The 16,935-nt window shown below is 41.6% G+C and overlaps 1 long non-coding RNA gene across 4 annotated transcripts in view; it reads left to right on the top strand.

Moving 5' to 3' along the window:
* Window positions 1-16,935, top strand: part of LOC143694358 (uncharacterized) — a 43,637-nt gene that overhangs the window by 7,242 nt on the left and 19,460 nt on the right. The window contains exons 2-3 of one of the 4 annotated variants that reach the window (XR_013182787.1): window positions 8,084-8,205; window positions 12,940-13,228. The exons of the other annotated variants lie outside the window; for them this stretch is intronic. This is a non-coding gene — a long non-coding RNA (uncharacterized LOC143694358). The remainder of the gene's footprint in view (window positions 1-8,083; window positions 8,206-12,939; window positions 13,229-16,935) is intronic. 4 annotated transcript variants of the gene reach the window in all.

Here is a 16,935-nt window from a genome sequence, read left to right as displayed (position 1 = left end):
CTGGTAAAGGTCCATTCTATGTTTTGAAAAAAAAATTCTTGTAACTTTATTCTTTTATACTGTAACATATTATACCTTCTGGAAGTAGGTTTTCCTGAGGTGGTAAGTAGGAGGTAGTCATAACTCAGAAATTGTCTTTACAGGAGTGAATGGAGTTACTCCAGAGTAGATGTCATACCCATGAATAGAGAGCAGCTTCTAGTAACACATAGTTGGAGGAGGAAAGAATATGCAGAAATAAAGGGAAATGGCATATCAGGGTGCCATGGAGGAGCTTGACTACTTGGGACAGGGAGGGAGATGGGATTGTGGGTATTGGGCAGTAGAAAGGTAATTAGGAGATGTACTTCAGAGACAAGCTTCCTTTATGGACCCAGGGCAGCCACTATGTCCTGTGCAGGGGTAAGCTGAGACCCTCTGCATGGCACTGAATGATCTTCTGGCAGCTTAGAAATGCATTTCTATTGTCACAGAACACCTGTGTATCAACACCTTCATTGTTTATTCAAGTAATTTGATTGCTCATCAAAGTGTGTGGTGCAGGCAAGGGAAGACATGATGTTAAAATTCTTTTGCTGCTTAATTTCCTTCAGTGGCTCCTTCCCTGAAGAGCTTCTAATAAGACTGACCTTTATTAGCTAATTAGGCTCATTGAAATGGCACGATTGCATTTAGGTTTTTTTCCTTCTGTGGATACTCCAGATTAAGTTCTCATCATTAGGCAGGTTGGAAGGGGACTTGTAACCATGTGTGGAAGTCAACAGTCCACCTCACCTACCTGCCACAGCTACTGAAATTGGTCAGGAAGCTGTGCCACATGGTGCCAAATAATGAGTTTCACTATCACTACACTGTAATAGTGTTAACTTAATTCTATACCTATTTTTAGTGAATTGCATGCTTATGTAGATTCAAAATAGTTGTTATATGGCTGAGATCAACCCAGATTTTACAAACAAATCCAGCATTTACAGTGTGGTACAGAAAAATCACCCTGTTACAAGATCAGTCCAGTCCATCAGGCTGTGTTCTACTGTCCTGCTTGAACAATGAAGTTCTGAAGTTTTAGCAAATACTGGAGTCCCTTCAAGTTGTTCTCAGTCCAGCTGCCCTTGGACAGGCCCCAAGTGGGTCATGGTAGGCACTGCTTCCAATCTTTGATAGCTCTTCCAGAAGATTCCTTCCGGATTTCATCCATCTTTTCCCATATCCAGAAATGGAAGTGGCACAACAGCAGGGTGGCATGGAGTACTTGCCAGCTGGAGAAGCAGTATAACCATGAAATGATACTTGATTCCTGCATCACCCTCTTCCTATCCAGGAGCATCAATGGAATAACTGCTGTACCATACTTTACCACTTTACAGGAAGCAAGAAAATCACAGCATCTATCAGATGAAAGCAGTTCTACATATATCTGCCAGTTTTAGAAAAGAGTTCTTACAGGATTTCCCCATGCTGAGAAAAAAAAGGAAAAAATGGTAAAGTTTCCTTTTCATCATCACTGCTAGTCTTCTGATGCTGCCATTGTTGGTTTCTTAAAGACTTGTTGATTTCCTGATGGTCTAAGCATGAATCAGTTTTATAATCCAACCTTGGCACCTCTTGCTGTTGAGAAGTTTGTGCTGTGCTGCAGATACTGTCACAGGACCCCAAGACTGAGCTCCTCCTAAGGATGAATGGGAAATTCTCTTGTGCTCTAGACTCAGAATTGGGGAGCACTTCAGCCATGCACCCAAGCACTTTAGCGTGCATTTAACTTAGGGGCATTGTACTTCTCTTGCCTTGCATGCTTGGGTACCTTTTTTTCTTTGTGAGGACAGCTTATAACAATCAAGGAATTGCAATAGGAAAGTTTTCCAATAGCAAAGCCATTAAAAAGAGGAAATTACAGCAGTGTAAGAAAAACTTAGTAAATAGCTTGTGCTTAATAGTGACATACTCATTAGGTCATCTTAAGGGAATTAGTTCTCCAAGGTCTCAATTTTTCCTCTTTGTGCAAAAGCAAACTGTGTTTCATTAAGACTTTACATGTGTAGGAATTCCATACTGCTCAATCCCTCATTATCTTGTGTGCTGTGGGCTAGACATGGTGTTACTTCACCAGCCTACCTTCCCCTGTGCTGATCTTGAGTTGCAGGACTGGCAGCATCCTCTTGGAAGGTCCAACACCAGTTTGCAGCTAGTCCATTCTGCCCACATGTGGCTCTAGAATATCTTCCCTGCTCTCGCCTTTTTAGGGGGTTTGATGTATTTGAGTAGTGTTTGCCTGCTGACAGTAAGTCAGATTTATATTTACATGCATTTGTGTAGCAGAGAAATGAATAAATGTTGCTCCCAATCTGCTTTCTCTAGGACATTTGCACTGTTAATGTCTTTCCCTCCCTGCTGTGTCTGCTCCTCACCTCTGGAGCAGCATGGCAAGTAGGGTGAGGACAGAACATCTGAACCTCATGTCAGTTAATGACTGAGGAGTGAGGCAGGTGGCAGGAAATCCAGGGTGTTATGGTGATGCGACTTACAGCACGGTTGAATTATTGTGAGTAACCCTGGTAATGTGCAGTTAGTGCAGCAAAGTTACTTAGAGTCTCTTAAATTTCTCTATTTGACTGATTGCTGTGATTTGCTGGGGACTAGATGTACTTATGGAAGCTTTCCCAGCAATTTCCTTGCTTAGCAGGTCTACTTTTTGGAAAGGCAACAGAAAGCTGTGTGCTCAAGGAGAGAGCTGAAAGCATCTTAAGGCTGACAATACATGCAGGCCTTTTCACAACACAATCCAATAACTGTAGAAAGCACAAAGATTTTCAAAAAACCTTGTCAGAGTTCTCTGTCCATGAGGTGGGGGAACTACAGCACCTGCCAGAGCCAGTGGCTAATGCAAGTTCCTGGCAGGGCTGAGCAGTTTAAGAACATTTTACTTGCTGCTGGCTAAACCAGGGAAACATTTCACATTTGCATGTGTCCCCTGGGAATAGAGGGATGGATTAAGGCACAGACACAGTACCATTTCAAGCACATTCCCATTCTGGGAGTAAACTTATCTGAATTAAACCAGCTTGGAGGCATCCTGCTGGCTCTGCCTAACACAGCCAGAAGAGCTGGGCACTGTCACACACAGACATCCTGATGTGCACACCTTCAGGACCAGCAACTGCCTCAGCTCCATCACAGGGATTCCTAGGGGTGTGGCACCAGTTCATTCCTGACTAGTGTGATATCACCTGGGAACCCTTGGAAATCTTTATAACATAGGTTCTTTTTATCCTCTTTTCTGAGTTGTTATAAAATTCCTTTATATAAGCATTTGAACTCTGATATGCACTTCTAATTTACTGGCCTTCTTTATACTTATCAGAGAAGTGGAAGACATTCTCTTATTTACTGTATGACCTGAAAGATATTCCCGTTTTGCCAAGAAAATTTATGGAAATGGTGCTTCCTAAAAATACAGAGACAATGGCAAAGACTGTCTTTATAATTTATGCTCTATGCTCATTTAACTCACACTAACCACTGCATCAAAAGTATTCATTTGCCCAAAAAAAAAAAAGATTAGCTATCAGTTTGTTTTCATGTTCTCTTGGTAACCTTCTACTGTGTCTATAATAGAAGTTTGTTATAATCTACAGTTTAAATTATTATCCATTCCACATCTCCTCTTGCTGCCGCTTATTTGTGTTGCCAAAATCTTGGTCCTCTTTCCTGAATATCATCCATCAGTGAACCTTCTTAGTAAAAATACCAGAAGGCAGTTAGAGATGCCATTCACCAGAATTCAGGGGTGCAATACATATTTTTATTACCAGGCACTGCCCTGTTTACACCGAATTTTCTTGAACATTGTTGGCAATGTTGGTCATGGCTGATTTCTTAAATGTAAGTTAGGTCACCCACAGTGCCATCCCATTGGCTTTGTTGATTCAGTAGAGCTCCCTGTAGGAGCAAGGGATGACCCTCCCTGCCATGAAACTATGCTCTATCAGTGAGTGTTTCTCCCGTATGGAAAATTTTCTGCATGTATCTTCTGAGATGCACAACTACCAGATTATTGCTAAATATTGCCTGGGTAAGGAGGAGGTGAAGCAAAGAATCAGGCTAAGGGACACTAGTAAGAACTGACAGGACTTGTATTGGGGTTTGTACTGCTCATGTTGTTACTGCAGTAACTCCCACTTCAAAGTGTGTAGATGTTGGAGGTGATAGCCTTTATCTTGCTCCCTTCATCAGTGCTCCTTCACAAAATCTGTTTGCACCAAGCCCCAAAAATAAATATAGCTGGTGACTGTGGGTTGACAGCAGAGATTTTGTTTCTCTTTGTAGACAGAACAAGAGGTTCACATGGCTCTATCTGAACATACAACCTGTGACACAATGCAAATTGAGCTCTGAAGAGATCTTGAACTTCACACTACCATCCCTCTTTGATCATTTCTGTTTTACTCTCACCCCTTTTATATAATTATTTCTTTGCATTTTCATCTGGTTTATTTTGTATGAGTGCTGCTGGTTTTGTTGTGGTCCGAAATATCTGGAAATTAGTACTTCAGCTTAGTATATTTGCTATCTTTTGTATTTACAACCCTTCTGGATCCATTCTGAAAATTGTATTTCAAGGGTATGTGTTGAAGGGGTTGTGGAGAGTTAATACCAGAGATTCTGCATCATACAATAGCAGTCTCTGTCCACTGTTTAGATAAAAGCTGTAGAAAGCCCAGGGATTTGTTCTGAAAATTGTGAGCAGCTATTTCCAAGACATATAGTCTTTAAGGGTTTGACCTGCCTGAAATTTTTTTGAAACTCATTTGCAATCTGAACAAGTTTTGAGGTCAAACTATACATAAGTCACCCAATAGATCAGTAAAGTGTTGAAAAACCACTTCAGCAATTTGAGGTAAAATATGGAGTTTTGAGCTAATAAAACCTATGATGCCTTTGGGTTTTGTCACTGGAGTAACAATGTAAACTCTCTGTACAAGCAGGTCTGGGCTACTTTGGGGGTCAACATCTCGATCTTGGATTCTGTTTTCACCTAGAGGAAAACCTGAAATTCTCCATCCTGAGATGTCACATCAGCATCAGGCATGTCGTTTCCAAGGTCTGATGTTGTTTAAATAGGATGATTTAGTATTTGCTCCCTACTTGCAGTATTTGGCTACAGCACCAGCTGCACTTTTCTTCATGTAAGAAAATGACTTGGCTCCAGGGCAGAGGGTGCAGGTGGCAGCTGGCTGCTGGACAGCAGCACCATGGGCCCATTCTTTTGCTGCAGAATGGCTGGGCCACCACAGTCCTTTTTCACAACACCTCAAGGAGCAATGCCAGCCCTGGGCTGACCATGCAGCAACTCAGTGCCAGTGGGATGGAGCTACCTGCCAGCATGTTTGCTGAGGAGGTAAAAGTTCTCTTTGTTCTTTGCCATCTTTTCCACCCTAGAAAGGAAATCTGGCCCTAAAAGTCAATGATGTTTGATGTGCCAGTGGTGGCAGCAGAACTGAAAGCTGGACAGGACTCTTGGGATAGAGCAAATAAACTGTTTCTTGTCAGACACATAAAGAGATACTATTGTCCCTTCTTCATCCTGTTTTCCACCACCAGCTGGGATAACACCGAACCAAACCAAACCAAACCAAAGAACAAAAACAAAACAGCCCAAAATCAGCTGTAAATAATTTCAGTTAGGGCACTAATGTTTAATAAAAGTGTAATGCAGAACAAATTGTCTTTAGGTCACCTATTAGAAGAGCACACAAAGTGAGCCTCAAGAGTGTCCCCTGAACTGGAAAAGGATGGCTGGACCTTTTTTTCCCTCCATACACTGCTTAGCCCTGCAGCTCTAAATAGCAGATATCTTCTCCCAGCTATCTGGAAGCAGGCTCTGCCCTCTTTCCAGCACTGGCAATAGCAGTGACAGCTCTTAAATGTCATGAACAAATTCAGCAGGGGGATACAGGAAAGCAGTTGTAGGGCAGCATGTGCCTGCTCTGCCTGTCTCTGCCCTATTATTTCATCCTGTGTGTTGCCTTGCTCTCAGATCATATGCTTCTTATATCTGCAGCAAATTGCTTCAGAGTGGACCCCACCAGCTTTATCCCTCTGGCCAGCACTTCAGCTTTAGGGGCTCTTCCATGGTGGTTTTGTTATTCAGATAATTCTCTGAAGAGAGTCATCATTGCAAATTCACCTGTCTCCCCTCTCCTTTTCATACTGTGTGTTTGCATGTGTGTGTGTATATATATATATTTATGAATGCACACACACATAGACATATGCATATATGTATATTTGCCTTCTTTAAATATCCATATATACCCTCACTGAAGGTAGCAGCAGAAGTTTTCCAGTGTTTCAGCTGGAGCTTCCTGTAGGCCAGTAAGTCCTGTTGAGGAAGAATCACAGGGCTCACTGGCTGAGGATGATGTTTATAACACACTGATTTGAGCAAGGGTAAAAAAAACCAAACAACAAACACCCACAACATTTTTCTAATCTTCACCCATCAGGAGTAATGTTCTTTGGTGAAACGATGGGGGAACCTGGAATGCTAAGGAATACTAAAGAACACTAAATTCAGGAATAAATATTTTAAAAAGGATGGTGAAATGTCATTCTTCTCAGAAGAAAAACAAATCTTTACAGCAATGGGAAGAAGTGGGGAGAGGGAAGGAGGAGGAAAAAATGCATTTGTGTTCTGTAAAATTTTGAGCCTTTAAAGAAGGACAGTATTTCCTTTTGTGATGGGTGGGACTTTGGCAGATAACTACCTCAGTGCTTAGTCAATTGTGCTGAAAGTCCCTTCCATTATTTAGATCTTGGGTTGTATATGCATTTTTTTAGTCTCTGCTTTAATGCCCAAAGGGAAATGCCAGACTCTGGATGATCAGTTTGCCAAATGGCATTATCTCACTCCACAGTCGTGGCTGTAAGGATGTGTTTTAGGTAAATGAAGAACAGATTTTCTGCTCTTCATAAATCCCCTCTGTTCTAGTGCCTTGGCCAAAGGTATTTAAGTTAAGGTGATGCAGATAAGTCATCTATCCTGGCTTTACAAGGATAGATTTAAGCAAAAAGTGTCATGAGCATGTTTTATCCAGTAGTGTACAAATTAACTTGAAATACAAAGCCCTAAAAGGTTTGTTGACTATAAATATGATTTTTAAATAGTTTTTTTCCCAGTTAGCATGTGTGTGTGCAGAGTGGCACTTTGATCTTTTTTGTTCTTGGGCTGGTGTCATTCACCTGAACTCCAAACATAAATGTGTTGACTCTTTTTTGTCATGTAATCTTTATATTTGCTTATAGTTATGGAAAATAGGTTTTGAGCACATACACACTTACTCAGAATTTTCCCCTCACTGCAGATGGAGATGTGTTATGTGCTCATTTTAAGCTCTCTTTGGCAAGACAAATGTCAGCCAAACACTAAAGATGATGGACAATCAGATAGTAAAGTGTTTTTGCATTAAAGAGCTTCTGTCAAGCCACTTTATTACTCTGTCACCCGTAGACAACATGCCTCACAGCTGAAGCGTGTGATCTGCTTGCTCTCCTTAGAATTAGTACAATTTCCACTACATGTTTTAGATCCATAACCAATTAATCCTTACCATCAGTACCTCACTTTGTGAGACCTACCTATGCTTTGTGACAGACACGCTACTTTTACCAAAAGAATTGGTCTTTCTTCCAGATCACCATGCATGCTTTTCTATGTACACACTCCAAAACTGCAGATGGCTGATTTTGCTAATGTTGGCACAGAGGGTTGTGACCTGCCCAAGAATTTCCCTTCTGTGGTGTCAATACTGCAAAAAATTCAACTCCTAATTTTTTTTTTTATTTAAAATAAAACCTCAAGCTGACAGTAACATTTTTTTTCATGAGTGTATGGTCTACTTTTTCATTCCCAAGTGCAACTACACATCCCTCTTTGAATATATTTTTGTGTCATCTGAACACATGTTTCTTCAGTAATTTGTTTTGGATCTTTAAACTTAACTGTATCTGATGAAGGCAAATGACAAGATAACTGCCAAATTTCCATTACTTGCTATTTTCTGAGTTACTAAGTATAAAATTACAGGCAGGAGGAAGGTGAACTTGGAGGACCCTGGGTGCGTTTGGAGGGATCGAGGAATTAAAACCTGGCATGGTGTCAAAGATGGAAACACCTTCAGGCCTCCAGAAAGGAGAAGGATGTGGGAGGTGAGTGACTATTTTGAAACAGGGTGGCAGTGCTGACTGTTCTGGGAGAGACCACAGAGGACCAGCAGGATTTGACAGCAAACCAGGCAAAACTGCAATGGAGAGTGTTCTGCCTCAGCAAGTGCTTGTACCAAGAAGCAAATAGAGATGTTTCTCCACAAATTCAGACTAATCCAAGCTTCCCTTTCTGAGCCTTTGCTAGTCACACACACAGACCATGTCCAGTGCTTCCTAGCACCACACAATGCCCATGGGAAACACTTCTGGTTTGCTTCCCTCATTCAGTTCAACTTAAATAATTAGTGTAGTGAATGTATGGCTGGAGCCCTGTATTGCTGAGTGTTATGTTGCCAGGCTAGGTGCAGGAAGAGGGTTGTGTTCTGCAAGAACTTGGTGGATGAGGAGTAATATTTCCCTGCATATTTGATTTTCCTTTTGCACAGTAGCACAGGATTAGCAGAGCAGACAGGAGCCCTGGGGTGTTTTCAGCTCAGACCAGTGCATGCCTCAGTTCTACAGACAGCTGCAGGTAGCAGTCAGGTAATTTGAGGCTCTTAGTGAGTATATGGTAAGGAGATACACTTCCTGCTGCAGCCCTCTAGCTTTCGTACAAGAAGATGTCTTGCAGAGGGATGACTATCTGACAGTATCCCTTCATGAGAAGGGAGTGGCAGTGAGAACTGTGATCTGCAGGGTGAGAGTTGTGGCTGTTAATTACCACAGCAGGTGAGATGATAATCTTGTAGCCTTATTGTACCTGGTGTCCTCTTATTCGGTCTGTCTTCCTATAGCTGCCAGTGGTATTTCTTCAGCTTGGTTTCAAGTAAGTACACTGTGCAATGTGACTGAGACAGTGCAATTACTTCCATTACTGGTGTACACGCATAATTAAATCCAGAGAGCTAATTTGCTGCTTTGCAAGCTTTTTATTACCCAAGGGGAAAAGTGGGATTCCCAGACAAAGTTCACTTGCAAAGTAGAGGCTGAGTGATACAGAAAACTGAATTTTAGTGCTGCAGTGCTTAGCTCGTAGGTGCCCTGATGCCCGGTGAAATGAAAAGCCTGGCTAAGTGGATATTTAGGTGCCTAATTAGAGCTACAAAAGCTACCATGCAGTCAGAGACTCTCTAAGATGGTCAGCAACAAATGCCAAGAAAGGAGCAGGAGCCACATATATAATTTTGAATGATGTGGGTGCTTCCCTTCATTCACACTCATGCCAAGCATTGATTACCTAGGCAGCTGGCCCAGCTATTACCCAACATATTCACTGGTTAAGTGAAATACTCCTACAAAAAAGTCCTTACCAGGATTTGCTGGTACATTCAGGAGTGACAGAACCACACTACAACCAGCTCTTTGGAAATCCTTGGCTCCTCTTTCTTTCCCCATCTTCCTTATTGTAGCAGTGGTAGTTTATACCACCCCACTACCCTCTTATTGCAGCTCTCTGCTAGCTCTGGGTGGAAATTCCCATGAGATCCCAGTTAGCAGATACAGCTGCTAAAAGAGGAATGCCTTATCTGTGAATCCCTGTAGAACTAAAATATTGAATTTCTCAGTGCTGTCAGAATTTGAGTATGTTTGGGCAGGCCCAGAAGCAGAAATTAAAGCAACCAGAGAGCTTTTCTGATGGGATCTTAGGTGTCATGGGGATACAGCCAGTGCCAAAGTCAGGCAGAAGCTGATGAAGGGACTCTGAGGACCTGCATTTTGAATGAAGGAAAAAATCTCTGTAGATTTAGACTGCATAACTATGCAGGATGGAAGGCAATGGGGATGCAGCCCATTATACTGTATTAATTGTCTGAGCAAAGTGAAGGCTATAATTCCCCTCAGTCCTCTTCTGTCTGTCAGGCTTCTTGTTTGAAAGTTGAAGACTGTTTAATCTAGATATGCATGTGACAAATTCTCCAAGATGCTCTGTGGATAGCATTCCTTCCCTGGATGTCAGACTGATGGAAATGAACAGGACTTCCCATCATGACCCTTCATGACTCTGGGTCAAGATACAAGATAAGCACTACAAGTAGTTAAATCTGCTGCAAATTGATTCAATTTCACAGAAACTTAGCTGCTTTCCTTTATTCCTGTGTCTTTCAATGTAATTACATTATTGAACTGGGATCATTTCTGGCACCAAAAGTCTGTAAAGGCTTATATAAAGATGGAGTATTAAAGTCTAGATTCCTGCAGGAGATAACTGGAATATAGTGCTGTATTGGGAACAGTGCAGTGGTGGGAAAAGCAATCAATGGTCCTTGGAGGATGGCAGGAAAAAAAGTGTCTGTGAAAGACTCATTTTTATGATACATTTGGAGGACCACCAGTTGGCTAAGGTTAAAAATCGAGATTTTAGTAAAATTTTATGAAATTAGGACTAAAGCAGATGAAATACCTGTTAGTTCCCATTAGAGATATCCATGAGCAGGGCTGGCTCAAGGTCAGTGATTTGTACAAGGCTTGGCTTTGCTGTCATAGAGGAATAACTTATTCTGCTAGTTTATCTGGCAAAGATACAAAGATGGGCAGAGCAGGAAGAGCAGCCAAGGGAGGTCAGGGTAGCTTGTTTGGTCTTGGTGTCCTTCTGCCTGGGAAGTCACTGGAGTGGCACCCTCCAGCTGCTGTGAGCCTTGAGGATCTTCCCCCATGTGGATCTGTCTTGCCCTGGGAAAATACCTGACTTGACCTTTTCCTAAGGTCAGGCTTTGGTACTTCTTACCACTTGTTGTCCAGCTGAGCTGGTTCACACCCCAGATTTTTGGAGAGGCATTGCTTCTGTTAATCAGGTCCTGCCTAGGTACTGATGTTTGAAACCTAAGAACAGAAGGGCCCACCTTCACATTTAAGACAAAATATTTCTCTATGGCATTTCCTAGCAGGGACAAGGAAGCCAGCAATGTTGGGAACTGATCCAGCAGGTTTCACTGCCCACGCCGACAGCAGTGCAGTAATAGACTGATACTAGCAGGGATCAGCAACCCTCTTTGACACAAATGAGTGCATGGTTTCCATTTCAGTCCCTAAAGATGAGCTCTGTGTGAGTGAGGATTTTCACCTTGTCATTCCTGGGCTTGGTACCATACACATTAGTATCCAGGATCTGCTGTTCTTCCATGGTGCTTTTCTTGTAGTTACAGTGTGTCAGAGGTCGATGTGCCCAAGTGGCTCTTCCAAGTTGGAAACTAAGAACACTAGGACAGTAGCCCTCTGGCATACTAAGGGTAATGATAATTATGGTTTTTTTCTAATGGATTGCTCATAATTCTCAGAATGGCATTTTCATTCTGGCATATATTATCCTCATCTGAAAGTGGCTTCGTTGGTGAAGCACAGAGACCATAATCTATGTATCTTAGATGAGGCTGGTGCAGAATACACATCACAGGTGATGCTCAGTGCTGTGCTCCTTTGCTGTCAAACTCTGGAATAGGGGCCCTGTATTTACCAGAAGTGGGAAGTAATGGCTGAGGATTATCAGAGCAGGTGGAAGGAATGTAAGTAGATCAGGAAAAGCCTGGAGGCTGAGAAAATATGGAAAACTGAAAGTCCTGAAAGCTTTTGATTAAAATCTTTTACCTGAAAGATTTCTAGAGTTTAACACTTTTCCATGGATTAAGCCAAAATAAATGCCCAGAAGTAGCACAGAAACAAACCCAAAATTTGGGGTTTTCTTTCTGAAGTTAATATAATAATTACTATATCTTTCCATCTACATCAGTCAATGGTTAGATTTTTTTTCATAAACATTGCTATAACTCTGCATATTAAAGAAATTTTATTGAAAAATCTGAAGCATAAAGAAATGGAAAATACTGTGTGCTATGTATTTGGCTTCAGGTACAGTATCTGCTTTAATTAATAATGATGTATCTCTGCAGATCAAGAATAAAAATACCATCCCCACTATTAATCCTTACATTAAATTTTCAAATCATCAATATTAACTAAATATAGCTACAGTAAAATAGAGAAGAAGCATTTGTTTGTTTTTACAGGACATTATTCTGAGTGTTACATCAAAGATTTCCTTTCAAATTCACCTGATTTGAAAGGTAGAGTTTCTCCTGACTGTGCAAGTTAGCAGAGAAAGTGTCTGTATTTTATCAAATTCAGCTGCACCTTTCTTGCTGAAGGATGTTTAAAAGCCAATGGATCTATTTTTGTGAGTCATTGTAGTCCATTCTGCTGCTGTTCAGTTGAAGGAAGCTATTTTTGTAATTTTGCTATTTTGTAGCAAATGTACCAATTTAGTTAGTGAAAAAGTTCCAGACATCTGTGATGAAGGTTGGTAAATCCAGAAGAAATCTGTTCCTCTGCTAAAGGGAGTGAACTGGCCTGTGAGGCACTTGCACAGAGTTCTGAACTAGTGTTGCAAAACCAAAAGCTCTGCTTTGAAGCAACAGAAGGACGAAGACTGTCTTTTGCATATGCCGAGGAATTTGCATGTAAGTTATTTTGTATTGTATTAATCAACCTGTCATATTTATTATGAGACAGGTCTTGAAATGAGTCCCAAAATATAAGTCTGAGGGTTTTAGCAAGTTCAAAGAGAAAAACCCAGGGCCACACTGAAAAATGTCTGAGAATATCCCTTCTGGCTGCTTGAGGGATGTGAAATTTTTTATTTATTAAAAATTATAGGAAATCTGCCTCTCCTCAAATTTACTATGTTGGCCATTAGAGCAAAACCTAATCAACATCCTCATGGCTGTTATTCTGTCTCCCTTGTAGGCTGAACAACCATGCCCCTTCCCAGAAGAAGGATACCAGTTACATCACAGTTTTCAAGCTCAAGACCAAGCAGCTTATTAGCATTATATTTATCAAATAAGAAACCTTCCTTCTAGAGTTGTTAAAAGACTGGCAAACAGAGATGAAAGTGCGTGGATGGGCTCATCTTTTGAGATGATGTGATCTACAGTGCTTCAGAGGTCCCAGTGACTGAAAATAGCTGGGATTCTCTCTTCATTCCAATTCTCTCTTCATCCAGTAGGTTAGAGTCATGCCAGGACTTCCACAGGTAAGGGAATGCAGCTTGAGGTAAGGGAATGCAGCTTGAAAGATTGTCCCAAGGATGGTGATAACTGGGCCCTGCTGAGATGGTGGCCTTGCTCTCAGATGAGCTCGCTCAGGGTGGAGAGGAGGGGTGGCAGCCTGGGGCACACCAGCAGCACTGGATGGCAGTGTTACACAAGTTCAAACAGCTTCTTTTTAGGTTTAGGAATAAAGGCAAAAAGCATGCCATGCCTGTGACTGGAAATGTATGGGATTTGGAGGGGGCATCTTTAAGTCCCATTGGGATGTACTTGACCAGATTCCCTTTATTTCCTTCTCCTATCCTGTCTCTATTCTTTGGAGCTACTTCCCCATGCTTTCTTTTCTCTCATTTTTTTTTCTTATGTATTGAGGTGTTTCCTCTGCCTCTTCTGAGCTGGCCAGGTACTGAAAAGGTCAGAGATAAACAGCAAAGTTTTGCTAATGCAAAAGCAACATATAAAACCCAAGAATCACAAACCCAGCAAAAAAAAATGTCTTTTCCTCCTTCCAGTTCTTTATCTTTAGGTAGAAATGACCAGGAGGGGCAGAGTGCCTTGACATTACCCCAGTGAATGTGCATTTAACATGAAGCATGATAGAACCAAATATACTGCAGGGAAAAAATTGAATTTGTGTGGCTGACAGTTTACTCCTGTTATGGAGTTTGCCTGTCACTGCTAGTAGCTCAGGGTAGTGATTCCAGGGATGACACTAACACAGAGCAGTGTACATGTAATCCCAGTACTGACACGTGTACCAGCACTGTCCCTCCAGAGATGTGTGGAATATTTCTCTGGCAGGGAGATGGTAAGGCAGTAAAAACTGCTGAATAGGTATCGTTGTGGTTTTGTTCCACCTGCTTGGATCCTGAGCTGGGATTTTTCCTCTGCCTTTCATCTCATTTATCAGTGTAATACCTGGGTCACCCTTTCATACAGCAAATATAATTACAGTGCAGTTACACTCTGTGACTCTGTTTCATGATACCTATAATTACTGTTCATTCATGTAGCTAGGAGGTTAGTTAATTCAGTGGACATATTACTTATCAGTCTGCTTTCTGAGTTACTATCTCACATTTTAATTGCAATTGTACTTTTTGTACATACATCTGAGTGTTCACCGTGTGACAGTCATTTGTATGAGGTTAAACTTCTGCTTGAATTCAGCCTGTTTACAGCTACATGTTTTTTTTTTTTTTTGTGTGGCAGTAGTGTGTCAGGTCAAAAAAAAAAGTTAGATCAACATCCAAACTGGTAAGGCACACTTATCAGTCCTGCATGAAATCCATGCACTGCTGAAACGTGAGTGGTATGAAGAGTTAAAGAAGGGCAGTGGAGTTGATTCTTAGTTTTATGACCTTCCTTGTTTTATGTGCACTGCTCTTGAGGTGATCCAGAGCTACCTACATTTCAAATGATTAGCAGGGATCATGACATATGGCAAGTCCTTGGAACTGGGAGAAAAGCCATGAAGAAGCATTGCTGTTCCTATTCCTGCCCATTTCATACAGCCCAGGTATTCTTCTGAGTATTCTTTTGCTGGATTCAGCAGGTCTTGACTTCCACTCATGGAATATGGCTTTGCATTTGAAGTGGAGAGATTAGTTTGATGATAATTTTTTTTTTTTTACTTGAAAAAGGTTTGCCCACTTCAGTAGCTTATGAGATCAATCACACTTCAAAGGCTTCCCAGGCTGGACTCTTGCAGCCATTTGATGTTAGAAGGTGGCAGGAGGCAGCTAGCTCCCTGCATCCTTCCTTCCCCTCTTTTCCTGACTTTGTTCTTTATCCTCAGATAAAGTTGCTGACAGAACCAACAGCAGCATCTCAGACAGGAGAGATGATCTGCAATACATTGATGCAAAGCTTCTTCAGCCAGCCTGGAGCCACTGCAATATGGCCGTACCAATGAGCCTCTTCCTTCATGCTTTTCCTCTGCTTCACTACCTCCCCCCAGGCCAGGACTTCCTCCCAAAGGACTGTGCACCTCACTCCCCTTCCCTTGCTGTTGTGTTTTCTCTCCCCTCAGCCTCTGCTCCTCTTTTCTTCCCTCAGCTCCCTGAGCGGGGTGTCCAGCACAGATCAGAGGGAAGGGGTGGCTGTGCACTTCTCCTGAACAGCTGGCATGGAAGCCATTAGAAGTTGGTTGCATCTATTCTGTTTCAGACCCCCCAATTCCTTTTCTCTTGGATGCCTGTAAATTTTTCAGGCCAAGTATTTTTCTCCTGGGGAATTAGATTTCAAGCCCAGAGACAAACTGACTCTGCACAATGTAGGAAATTGTCAATTGGTTTTTATTTTTTTGCATCTGTGACTGCAGGATTTTCAGAGGATCAGTCTTGGAGCACAGAGGCACTCACATCTTTTTAGAAGCATTGGGAACTCATTCCCTAAATCTCTCAGGGCTCCAGGACCCTGTCTGAAACTTTGGGATGGCAGGTGCTGTGAAAGGACAGGGGGTTCATGAACCACTCCAGTTTGTCATGCCAAGAGGCTTGGTCTTAAGTCTTGACTTTCCACTTCATGAGTACCAGCTGCTTTCTGGGAGGTAGCCCTGGCGGGGAGGGAGGAGGAAGGGACCAGTGATGAGAGCTGTGCCTTAGCTAGTTTGTAAATTATCTTTGTACATGCATGAGAATTATGATAAATATATCTCTTATAAAAAGAGGCTGTTTGTGTGCTTTTGCTCTTTATATGTATCTAGAAGGAAATTGGAGGCTACTGCCTGCCAAGTATATCCCCAGAAATATTTTTGAAACTGTCATCTGTAGGCATTGGATACCAGAGGCTGTTTAATCTCTCTCCCACTTTTTTTCTCTCTCCAAGCCTCCATCTTTCACTCTCTGGCCCAGTTTTTGAGCAAAAGGAGTTTGGCTGTTTATTGCAGTGTAAAGACTTAGTATATTCCTATACTGGTCCCATTTTGAGTCACCACTAGTCCACCTGACCTAGGGATCTCCGGCATTGTATGACAGGTGGATTTTTGTAATGGCTATGCTTATTCTATAGCCATCATCTGACCTTATTCATGATTTGCATTCAAAAGATATGGGGAAGCACAGAAAGAAACCTAGAGAGGAATATGTAAGGAAATTGAGTCAGTACCAATCCCTTACATCCATGTGCTGCAGCTTGTAGAGCGTGTGTTCATTAAAGTAAAGGTGATACCTTGGAAAGCAAACACAGCCCTCTTCAATAAGCTCCAATTAATCAGTTATACCCCATGAAATCACAACTTTGAGCATATTAATTATATTTTAATGTAATGAAACATGAAGTGTGATTCTAAACCGGAAGCAAGCATAGAGCAATTAATTGCAAAGGTAGTATATGGAAACAGAGCACCTGGTCTGCAGTGTTGGTATTGTGATATGTTACCAGGAAATCTCAATAGAGAAAGAAATATTAGAAGTAGAGCTTTTTATGACGTCACACATTGTGCATTATGATTCAGTTTAAGAAAAAAAACGAAAGGGAGCTCTATGCACACTCTTCCTTGCACATTTCCATCTCTTATTTGCAATAGATACTCCAACATCTATTGAATTTTTTTTTCCTATTTGTCTGTGATTCAGTGCTTCAGTTGTTACTATTAGTAACTTGGATTTCTGGAGACCACAGAATCCCCAAACACAGAGCAATAACTGCTGTGCTTTATGTTGTCTATGACATATAAATTGTGCAGTGT

This window comes from Agelaius phoeniceus, chromosome 6, assembly GCF_051311805.1.
Source record: "Agelaius phoeniceus isolate bAgePho1 chromosome 6, bAgePho1.hap1, whole genome shotgun sequence".
NCBI classification, from domain to species: Eukaryota; Metazoa; Chordata; class Aves; order Passeriformes; family Icteridae; genus Agelaius; species Agelaius phoeniceus.
This window is presented reverse-complemented; position numbering and strand designations above follow the sequence as displayed.